The sequence below is a fragment of the Phascolarctos cinereus genome, unplaced genomic scaffold (genome assembly GCF_003287225.1).
Source record: "Phascolarctos cinereus isolate Bilbo 61053 unplaced genomic scaffold, phaCin_HiC Scaffold_4;HRSCAF=312, whole genome shotgun sequence".
In the NCBI taxonomy this organism is placed as follows: domain Eukaryota; kingdom Metazoa; phylum Chordata; class Mammalia; order Diprotodontia; family Phascolarctidae; genus Phascolarctos; species Phascolarctos cinereus.
In genome coordinates, this window is record NW_027555847.1 from 619934228 (window position 1) to 619946707 (window position 12480).

The following is a 12480-nucleotide window of genomic DNA, read 5'->3' on the forward strand; positions in this document are numbered from 1 at the left end:
GATGAAGAAAGGAAGACTTAGATAGGAACTGAAAGAGGCTTTCCTATACTGGAAGGACTGTCTTGTGGAAGAGGGATTAGATTGATCCTGCCTGGCCCCAGAGAGGAAGAACAAAGATCAATAGGGAGAAGCTGAAAAAAACAAAAACAAAAACAGATTTCTACCAAATGTAAAGAAAAAAAATCATTTTATAGCACTTAGCTAACAATTATCTACGGGCAGTGGATAGAGTGCTGGACTTGGAGTCAGGAAGTCTCATCTTTCTGAGTTCAAATCTGGCCTCAGATACTTATTAGCTGTGTGACGCTGGGCAAGTCACTTAACCCACCAGTTTCCTTATCTGTAAAATGAGCTGGAGAAGGAAACGGCAAACCACTCCAGTATCTTTGATAAGAAAACCCCAAATGGGTTCACAAAGAGTGGACATGACTGAAAATGACAAATAACAATTATCTAAGCAGTATGAGAAACCATGCTGCTCTCCTTTCCCATAGTGACTAGAGAATGGGAGGAATTGGGGGTATGAAGAAAGGAAAAGGGTGAATAAGAATAAATGACAAACTTCCCCTCTAGGTTAAAAAGATCAGTTTCACAAGTGCAAGATAGCATAAGTACAGTTGGACTATCTGTCTGAAAAAGTGACATAGGAGTTTCAGTGGACTTCAAGCTCAATAAGGTTCGACAGTATGATGTGGCAACAAAGGAAACCGATACCATCTTCAGCTGTATTTAGGGAGATATGACATCCAAGAACAAATTACTATCCTCTAGCCTGGTCAGGTGAAAACTAGACTAATGTCTTCGTTCTGAATGCCACCTTTAGGGAACTAAATATTGATATACTGGAAGGTATTCAGAGAAGGAAAGCCTCAAGGCTGGGCTCTTGAGCTCCTTCCGTGTGAGAACTGGTTGAAGGAACTAAGGATATTTTGCTTTGAGAAGATTTTGAGAATACTTAGGGGCAATCTTAGAGCTGCCTCAAAGTATTTGAAATGCTGAACTTTAAAGAGAGATTTGACTGGGTCTGCTTGGCCCCAGAGGAGGAGCAATGCCTGGAAGTTGCAAAGAAGCCTGTTTAGGCTTGAAATCAGTAAAAGCTTCCTAACAATTAAAGCTTTCAAAAATGGAAGGGATAGCCTTGGGAGGCCATGGCTTTCTCCTCACTGGAAGTGTGAAGCAGAGGCTGAATGATCAATTTTTAGGTCTGCTATAAAAGTTTTTTTTTCAGGTCTATGTTGGACTAGCTGACCCCAGAGGTCCTTCTAAATCTGAAATTCTCTGATTCTATAACACCACAGAAATGAGCAATTATTGAGGTTAAGGGTGTGCCATATCTACTTATATCTAGCATTTAAGACATGTTTTTATTACCTATTTTATGTTTGTTGAATTCAAAGGACAAGGCATCATACCAGCAGGCTCTTTAAAAGTGATCCAATTCTACCTTATCTGTTCGATTTTGTCTAGGAGATGATGTTGCAATTATTTGGAGTAGTTGCCAAAGATTTTGGCAGAATTTTAGGGGTTCATTGAACTCTTATATATCATATGCTAGTGGCCTCTCTCTAAATTACCACGAGTTGGGCAAAAGTCAATTATGGCATATGAGTAAAATGGAATACTAATGTGCCATAAAAAATGGTGAAAGGGATGATTAGAGAGAATACTTGTATGAACTGATGTAAAATGAAGTGAGCAGGACCAAGATAACAATTTATATAATAATATTCTGAAAAACTAACAACTTTGACGGACAAGAACTCTGATCAAGGTAATGATCAATCATGATTCCAGAGGACCTATAACAAAGAATGCTACTCACCTCTTTTCAAGGAGTTATGGATTAAATATGCAGAGTAGAACACATATTTTTGAATATGCCAATATAAGAACTTGTTTTGCTTAACTATACTTGTTTGTTACAAGGGTTTTGTTTTACAGTGTGAGAGTGGTAGAAGGGAAAATAAATTTTATTAATTGAAAAAAATATTAAAAAAATAAAAAAGCAAGAAACTAATGATTAAACACATATATCCTAGTTAATTTCCCCCAATATTTTCTATAGTGAATTAAAATGAATAGATGCTAGCTTAGTACTCAGGAAAGATTTCAAGGCTAGTGTCACCACCCTGCACTCAATTCAATTAAATCCAACAAGCATTTATTAAGCATTTATCCTGCACAGGGCAGGAGAGACACACAGTTTAAATAAGAAACAGATTCTGTTTCCTTGGACCTTAAAATTACTTCAGGAAGACAGTTTTGGCTGGGTTGCTAATGGTTTTCCAATATTCTTTCTTTGCAATGTGAAGAATAAGAACTCTGTGCAATTAGACATTTAATTTAGTTGTTGAATAAATGAATGGATGGATGATCAGAAAATGACTCATCAGGTATGATATCTCATGGATTTTGTTTGTGGGCTTTAAGAAAACATCATGTACTGACTTCATTTTACTCCATTTTTGCCCTTGGCCTTATTCCGTCAACATTCCTTTCATAAAGCAGTGTCAGGCAATGGTGCATGCTGGATTTGGAGTCAGGACTTGGGTGCAAATCATTTCTTTGCTACTTACTTCCTGTGTGACCTCAAAGAAGTTAGTTAACCTGTCTGGGCCTCCATTCCCTCTTAGGAATTGTTTGGATAAATGCAGAGATGGCATGCTTTTATCAAATTTTCAGTTGAGACAAAGCTTGCCAGAATAGCTAACAAATTCAGACCCAGTCTTTATGATCATAGGCAAGTCACATTTCCTCCTCTGAAAAATGAAGAAGTTGAACCAGATTATCTCTAAGGTCCCCTGTAGACCCTATTATTTCATTTGATCCTCATACCATCCTTATGAGATAGAAAACTCAAATGTTTTAGTAGCTATTTTTATGGGGGTGGTGGTGGTACTGAAAGACCAATTAAGTGATTTCGTACTGATTTCTTGCATGATAATGTTAGTTATTTCTTAGGTGTGTTTCTTATGTCATCTGGAAAGATTTAGGAGCTGTAGGAAACCTGCATTCTCTCTCTTTTAATGTCTTTCCAGAGACCCTAGCACCATGTCTTGGATATCATTCAGCACCTTGTCTCCATCCTTTTGCCAAGGCTGTCTTACAGGGCTGGAATGCATTGGCCTCCTCCTCACTTCTGCTTCTTAAAAAATCTTACACTGAAGGCTCACCTAGGGTACCACTTTCTCCAGGTCGGATCTGGCCTTGGATGGAGTATGGGGTGTGCTGGAGAGCCAAATGGTAAGTTTTCAGAGTGAACATTTACACTTTGGAAAATGACAAATGCTACAAGTCAAGACTTATTTGTTGATTGTCTTTTCTCGAGAAAATTATGGAGAAAATATTAGCAATACAGATTAAACTTAAAAGTGTGTCAAAGATAACATACATACATGTGTATGGAAATATGTATATATATGTATGTGTGTATATACACATATACATGTATCTCCCTTTCTGGTATGCCAGTTGCTAAACACTAATCAGTTTAATACCACTGCTGTACCGGAGTCTGGAAGACCTGGTTTGAGTCTTATCTCTGACACATAGATCATAGTGAATGAATATTTATGAAGTACCTGCTGTGTGTCAGGCATTTTGCTAAGCTCTGGGAATACAAAGGTAAAAGAGTCTTTCTCTTGAGGCTTTCACAGTCTAATGGGGGAGACAACATGTAAACAAGTGTGTACAAACAAGATATATACAAGATAAATTGGAGATAACTACCAGACAGAGGCACTAGCATTACGGCAGGTAGGAAAAAGGGTTCTTGTAAAAGATGTGATTTTAGCTGGGACATGAAGGAAGCCAGGAAGTGGGCAGGAGGACAGAGAGCATTCCAAGCGTGGTAGACAGCCATGAAAATGCCCAGAGTAGGGAAATGTTTTGTGGGAGGAAAAGCAAGACCGTGTCACTAGATCACAGAGTATGTGGAAGAGAGGTGTGAGAAGACTGAAAAGGCATGTGCACGTGTGAGTGTGTGCACGTGTCCACACTGGTTATAAAGGACTTTCGAGCCCAACAGGGGATTTTATATTTGGTCTTGTAAGTGACAGGAAGCTCCTGGAATTTATCGAGTAGAGGGGTGACATGGTCAGACCTATGCTTTAGGAAAATCATTTTGATAGCCAAGTAAAGGATGAATTGGAATGGGGAAAGACTTGAGGCAGGCTGAGTCATCAGCAGGCTATTATACCAGTCCAGGCATGAGGTGATGAGGGGCAGGGTCAAAGGAGAGAAGGGAGCATAGATGAGAGATGATACAAAGGTAAAATCAATAGGACTAGGCAACCTACTGGATATGGGTGGGTGAGAGGGAGCGAGGACTTGAGGATGGCATATAAGATGTGAGCCTGGAGATGTGGGAGATCTGGTGGTACCTTCAACATAATAGGGAAGTTTGGAGGAAGAAGAGTTTGGGAGGGGAAAGATAATGAGTTCTGTTTAGGATACGTTGAGTTTCAGATACCAATGGGACATCTAGTTTGAGATGTCCAATAGGATCATAACAGCAAAGAATTAGAGCTGGAAGGGAACATAGGGGCCACATAGTCCAAATCCTTGGAGGAGGAAAATGAGGTCTGGAAAGGTTGTGACTTTCCCAAGGTCACCCAGCTGATGGAGCTCAGACTAACTCAAGTGCCCTGACATCAAAGCCAGCATTTTTCCCCTTGTACCACACTGTCCCCCTGGCTATATGATTCTGGGTAAGTCCCTTAACTTTCAGTGTCCCCAGTCTAAGACCAGAAGTAAGCACTACTCTGCAATGGTGGAAATGTTTCCTCACAGGGCATTCTCTCCCAGTTCAGGTCCATATGGAAAATTATGTGACAGTTATTGGGGATGGATACAAAGGTAAAGGCATAAACCCTTGCCCTCACAGGGCAAGGTACTTGAAGGTACTTGAAGGGTGAGTGGGTGTAAAGCATGGAGAAATGACACATTTAGAAAATATGCAATACTATTTAATAACTATGGTGCAGAACAGAATAAGAGTATAAAACATATACAAAAAGGTATCTGAAATTAGAGGAAAGAAAGATTTGAAATTCTGAAATAGAATGGAGTTTAATCCTACTTCATACATTTACTAGCTGTTCAAACCTAGGCAAGTCACTTAACTTCTGCCTGCCTGAGATTCCTCGTCTATAAAATGGGGATAATACTAGTACCCTTCTCTCAGAGATGTTGAGAGGATAAAATGAAATATTTGTAGAGTGCTTTGCAAACTTCAAAGCACCACATGATATTATTGTTATTTTTATTATTAGTTAGTATTATATGCAACCCCTTCATTTTACTACAACAAGAGTTCTTCTAGATGACTGGACAACAGATTCTCTCACTAGGACAAGAAAGAGAATGGATTTTCAGGGATGGGAAGCTCTTTGGAAAGTCTTAGTCCAGTGAGTACATGGGGTGCTACATGAAGGGGGGCATTCCACAGCTAGGGTTTGTAGTCTTGACAAGGTCCTGGGGTTGCTGTCCTTCAACAAAAAGTATGTCCAATGTTCTATCACTGCTTGGCTTTCTTCACAATGGTGCCTACAGCTGAGATGACCATGGTCTTGAAGCCACTAGCACTGGTCGTCACCGTGACAACGGCTGGCAGGGGAGTTGTTGTGGTAAGAATGGCAGGCTGGGCTATTGTAGTCACTGGGATGGCAGAATCCCACTTACTCTTTCTCTTCTGAGCATCCGTAGTCGCAGTGCTGGCCATGGTGCCAGCTGTGGTGGTCGTGGGGGCTGCTGCACTGGTTGTGCTGCCCTTCTTAGTGCCTGTCACAAACTCAATTTTTGTCCTCTCCTTTTTGGCTCTTTCCAACTTGTCCATTTCAATCTTCTGTGCTTTAGCTAGTGCCTCGTAGTAGGAGTCCTCAGACCATCCATGGGGGTCAAACATATCCTGGGGATAATTGGTGCCAAGTTCATCAATTGAACAGTACTGGATAAGTTTCTCATAGATGCTGGGATTCTGAAATTCCTTCTTCGTCTGGATAATGTAGTTCATATCCATCCCTTCCTTTATCTTCCGCTCATACAGTTTCTGTATCTTGTCCTGCAGGTGATGTGAGCATTTGCCAGGCGGCTCTGGGGGGATTTTTATCTCATCTGGAGACATGTTCCTGACTCTCTCAGAGAAGGAGGCAACCAGCTCCTGAGGATCTCTCTTTTCCAGTTCTGAAAACTCCTTTAGGTCATCAGCCCCAGGTTTCTCAGTCTCTGGATCTTCATCTTCAGGCTGTCTGCTGTTTTCCTCATCCCATTCTTCATAACCATCTTGATCTCTCTCAAGTCGAGAAAAATCATCATCTTCATAGGCTTCGGACACTAAGCCACCTTTTTCCTCTGCTGCTGTCACACTCCCAGCGGCTTCCGCTCCAGTCTCGCTGTCTGATTCGGGGTCCGAATCCTCCGCGTAAATCGCTAGCGACGACAGAACGTTCTTCTTGCCAGCCATCTTCCTTTCTCCCTCGCTCCCAGGCTGGCTCTCCCAAAGGATGCCGGGAGGCTGCTGGTGCTCCCTCCCTTCCTCCCGGCCCTAGCTCTCCCGAAGGATGCTGGGACGCTGCCTGCTATAGAGGGAGTGTGTTCATCCTGCCGGAAGTTGACATCATCTTCACGTCCTTACTTCCTCCCTTCCTCCCTTCCTCCCTCCCTGGTTGATATTCTTGAGGCACTGATCCTACCCTTGCTCTTTCGAAGCTTCAGTGACGCCTTATTCTCAGAATAAAGTAGAGTCCCTGAAAGTCCTTTGAAATCTGGCTCGAACCAAATTTTGTTAATTGATTGGATCAAATGAGATGATATTTGTAAACTGTTTAGCCCAGGGCCTGGCAAATAATAGGCATAAGAGAGCCATCTGGCTCCAGTGGCCAGACATGGATCAAGGGGACTGGAGATGGCCCAGGATGCAGTGGGAGATCTTGGCCTTTTGAAGCTAAGGTCTTTCTGCGTTCTCACTTTGAGTGAGGCAATGCCAATTCAGTGAGAAAATAGTTGTGACAGGGAGACAAAACAGAATCCAAGAATCTGGCTTTAGATACTTACTATCTGTGTGATCCTGTGCAAGTCACTTAATCTCTGCTTGCCTCAGTCCTTCCGATGGGGTGATGGGGTTTAGACCCCCTAAAAGGAAAAGAACATGTCTTTGAAAGCAGCCCAGTCCCTGAACTTTCCAGCAGCTCAGATCACTAGTGTTTTGCCTGAGGCATCTTGCCCATTCCAGCCCACCTTGATTACTTAATTAGCTTACTTGATACAACTTAATCCCACCTAGGCCCTTTCACTGTTGCCCCTGGACCACCCCAGGCTATTTACCACTCCTTAATCCCATCAAGATCTTTTCAGTGACCTTTTTTTTTTATATAAAAGTATCTTTCTCACCCTCATTAAGTTTACAGATTCATTAGGAAACCTCACTAGCTCCTATTGGAATTACAATAAACCTTGCTACTTTGACTGAAAGAAGGCTTGAGTAGTAGAATTCTTTCCAGGCAGACTTACTCTGTACTCTTACATTTCTGGGTTCCTAGCACCCAAAGTGCATCACATCCACAGTTGTTTTGATATGTTGCTATTTATCCTTCATTCTTAAAGCTACCACTCCAACAATACCAACACTAAGGTATGGTCCAAACCACTCCAAAAATTGCTTCAAAAAATTTTTTTAATTTTTGTTTTGATTTGGATGGTTAGATTTTTCTCTAGTTCCTCTTCCCCTTTCCTTTTTTCTTCTCTTTTCCTTTTTTTTTTTGTGAGGGGGAAAATGAGAGAAGAGGATGAGGGGAGAGGAGAATCAGAGAAAGACCTAGGATATTTTCCAAAAGAGAAATGATAAGAAATTTATCGTCTTGACAAGTTAGGGTGGTTTCATACCCTCTAACTAGGCATCTTACAGAACTGGGCCGTCCATCAGATTTGGCCGATAATTCAGAGGGCAGTGTACCTTTTCATATCACCAAGAATAGTCAATTTCAACAGCAGATTATCATAATATACTTAGCTATTAGGTCCTCCTAGAGTGATTTCGTAATAGTTTTATCTGACTTATGAAAATGAAATAACACCAATGAATCAATAAATTGAGATTCCTGCCAAGCTCTCATTTGCCGTGTGTCACATTTAGATCTGCAGGGAAAGCAAGAGGGCTAATGTTGACTTTATTTTCAAAAGCTTTCCCTGAACAACAGACTAAAGTTGGATTATGTGGTTGCTATAACAACTTTATCCTTCTCCACAGGACAGCACCAAATGGCCCTGACTCAAAATTGTGACTGGAAATCAGGTGGTGCAGCTGCCAGCAATTACTATGGGTGTTACTGAATTACTTGCCACAAACTGGCTTTCAATAAAATCCATTTAAAACAATAATACTGGAAAGAGGAAGCCTTGTAACACTTTCAAATGCTTTTACCTCCTCCTCAACTGCTTTCTTAATTGATTTTTCTTTTTCTCCTTAGATGTCTTATTTCATTTCTGGTCTTTAGCCAAAAGTCAGATCAATATTGGTGAACTTGCAATGTTACTTGAAGCAACATCTCTGGATGCTCCCTGTCAATAATTTCTTTTCTTTTCCTTCTCCTGGCACATAGTAGGCTCATAAATAAATTCTTGTTCCCTTATCCATTTCTTTCTGCCCCTCTTCCTTTTTTGGTTTTGATCTTCTGACACTGAGCTCCAAATTGTCAACTTTAGTTATGTAGTGATGACAATTCACCTCTGAACAGCTGAAGGCTTTAGAATGACAAAAAAATCATCTAATAAAATTAATAGCCAAAAGGTTTTGTTTCAACAAAATGCACTGCTTTATTTGGAATGGTGTAATGCTTCAACAAAATCCCATTAGATAATAGGTCTTGTATTTAAGATGTGGAATTATAAAACTATTTGGATATATAATCAAAGAAATGCTGTACATTTTATTCATCTAACCTTTGGCAAAGCATTTGAAAAAACATCTCATGTATTTCTTTTGAAGAGTTGTGTGCTACATGATAATATAGTGGGGTGAGTTCAGTTCTAGTTGAATAGATGAGCTGATGGAGTAGTAGTTAACAGTTCAATGCTCAACTTGGAAAGGGGTCTCTAGTGGTATGCCCAGGGATCTGTGCTTTGCCCTGTAAGGTTTGATTCCCCCCCCACCCCAGTGGCTTTGATAAAGGCATAGATAGCATCATCATTAAATTTATAGATGACACAGAGCTGAGACAGCAAACTCATTGAATTAAAAAAAAGTTCTTACAGGAAAGGACACAGGTACAAATCTAATTTGATAAAACTTAATAGTCTTTTAATTGGCTTGAAAAACAATCAACATGATGCAAGGTAAAGTGTATTTGTCTGGAGTCAGAAGATATTGGTTCAAATCCTACCTCTGATGCTAATTATCTGTGTGAACTTGGGCAAGTCACATACTCAATATCTGTGGACCTTGGTCTCCTCTCTGTGAAATGAAAGTGTTGTAGGCCCTTATAGCTCTAAGTCCATGATCCTATGAAAACTGTAAGATGGGGGAAGCATAAGTCAGCTGATGTTTGTCTGGCTTTTAGTGGACTGCTAATTTAATGTGAATCAAGAATGTGATATAGTAACCAAAAAAGGCAATGAAATATTAGCTTATATTGAGAAGTATGGTGGTCAGGGCTAGGGAGGTAAGAACCCCACTGTATTCTTCCTCAGCCAGACTTTATGTAGATCATTTTGTTCAGGTCAGGGCAACATTTTTTAGAAAGACTAGCAACCATGATGGTAAAGGGTCTATAGCCCATGCATGCCATATGAGAATTCTTAGAAGGGACTACAATTTTTTATACTGGAGAAGTGAAGACCCAGGTGGAAATAATGACTATTTTCAGTTTAAAGGGTTGTTACATGATAGAAAAAGAAGACTTTGGAGAAAGTGTGGCATAGTGGAAAGAATACTTCATTTGGAGTCCTAGGCCTTCAAATCCCTATTTTAATCCTTAATAACTGTGTGACTTTTGGCTAGCATTTGTTGAAACTTCATCTATAAAATGAAAGAATTTGATTATGTATTTGGTAGGTTTATTTCCAGCTCCAAATCTATTAATCTATGAGTTCAACCTCCTACCCCATTAGATAGAATATCTTGAAAATTGTAGGAGATCTGCGCTAACTCATAAGATAATGATTTCTTCATCACCAAAGGTTTCCAAACAGATATGCTAAGATGACCACTTGTTAGGGTGTTTAGAGGAGGATCTTATGTTTGTAAAGTATTTTGCAAATGTTAAAATGATGTAGAAATGCTGTTATAAATGCTGTGTATGTTTATATGTATATATGTATATATATATATATATACTTATATGTATATATATACATATACATATATATATATATATACATATACATATATATATATATATACATATATATATATATACATATACATATATATATATATATACATATACATATATATATATATATTATATATATATATATATATGTATATATGTATATAATGTATATATATATAATGTATATGTATACATGCATGTTATTCCCCCCATCCATTCAAATGAAATTCCTTGGGTCAAGCACTCTGCTCTCGCCACTCTTGGTTTTATATTCCTAGAGCTTAGATAGCAGATGATGGCTTTCATTCTATAATCCTAGCATAACTTCTGATGTTCCTTACAACATTATGATTCTAGGAAGGAAGCCAAGGTGGCAAAAAGAGAGGACAGGAATGAGTTGTTGCTTAAGTTTCTAGAGCACAGAGATACCATACTGGAAATAATATTTTGGGAAATGTTCCCCTCCACACTCTGTGGTCCGGCCATATTGGCCTTTTGTTTCTCACACATGACACTCCATTTCTCATCTCTATGCCTTTGTGCTGGTATTGTCCAGGCCTGGAATGTTCTCGCCTTTCACCTCAATCTGCTAGATGCCTTCAAGTTTCAGCTCAAGTACCACATTGTGCAGGAGACATTTCCTGGTCTCCTTCAGGCAATTCATACCTTCTACCACAAAGACTACCTTGTATATGAACAGAGGTAGGTGGTACAGTGGATCAACTGCTGGACCTGGAGTCACAAAGATCTGAGTTCAAATTTGGACTCAGTCATCTACTATCTGTGTGAACCTGGGTAAGTCCCTTAACCTCTGCCTGCTTCAATTACTTCAGTTGCAAAAAGGGGATAATAATAGCACCTTCTCCCAAGGATTGTTGTGAGGATAAAAAAAGAGAGATTTGTAAAGCTTTGTAAACCTTAAAGTGATGTATAAATGATAGCTATCATTATTATCTATGTATGTACATGTCCCTCCCTCCTGTCCTTCAAATGAAAACTCCTGAGTGAAGGACTTTTTGGCTCTTGGTTTTGTACCTAGCAGACAGTAGGTGCTTAATAGATGCTAATCGATTTATTGAGAAACCTGATTTAAATGATTACATTTATAGAGGATCTTGCCATGCTGAGACTTTCTCATACCAATTATATCACAAGTCTGGATCAATATTTAAACAATTCCATTAAAAATGAATAGATTACAGGGTACCAGATTTATGCCTATAGTTCTATGAACCCCTCCTTACTTCATACTCCACCATTCTCATAATTTTTAACATTTACGAAAAAAATTAATTGTTATTAATCAACTACTATGTACATAGCATCATGGTGGGGTCACGGAATATAGAGATGAAAATCACAGTCCTTGCCCATAGTGGAGGTTGACAGATCCATATTAAAAAGCACAGTTCCTAGGAATAAAAAATATTCAGTAGAATTTCAGGGTAAAGTTTCTTTCCTCCTCACCTCCCATTAGCTGAGAAACAAAGAACACTAAGGAGAGATAATAGCATGTCTAGGTGGCACGATGGATAGAAAACTAGACCTGGAAGAAATAAGTCCTGAGTTCACAATTGGACTCAGCCACTTACTATCAGTTTGACTCTGGGCAAATCATTTAACTTCTTTTGCCTCAGTTTCCTCAACTGTAAAATGGGGATAATAACTGTGCTTACAACCCAGGGTAGTTGCGAGAATGAAATGAAATGAAATCTGTAAAGTGTTTTGCAAAATTTAAAGTGTTATATAAATACTTATTATTATTGTTGTTGTTAACTATTATTATTGTTGTTGTTATTAATATTTACTCATGTTAAGAGCTATCCAGACCTGAAATGAAGGCACTGGAATATTAAATGGCATTGGTTTTCAATACATATAATCTCTTGACCTCATCTAAGTCTGTAACATTTCTTATGTGAAGTTAGAGAAGGAAAAAGGTCAAAGAATCAAAGATTCAGAATTTAAGTGACTTACGATATCATTACCCATAACACCATTATTTGATAACCAAAGCCCAGAGGTATTGAATGACTTTTCTAGGATCACACAGATAGCAAATATGAAAGTTAGTATTATAATCCAGGTCTATGGACTCCAAATTGAATCCTCTTTTTACCTCACCAGATAAGATGCCCTACTATGCAAGAGA

General features: G+C 39.2%; 1 pseudogene; it reads right to left on the bottom strand.

Annotated features, from left to right (window-relative positions):
- Nucleotides 1-4986: 4986 nt before the first annotated feature.
- LOC110193327 (SAP30-binding protein pseudogene) lies at nt 4987-6571 on the bottom strand (annotated as a pseudogene).
- Nucleotides 6572-12480: the final 5909 nt, after the last annotated feature.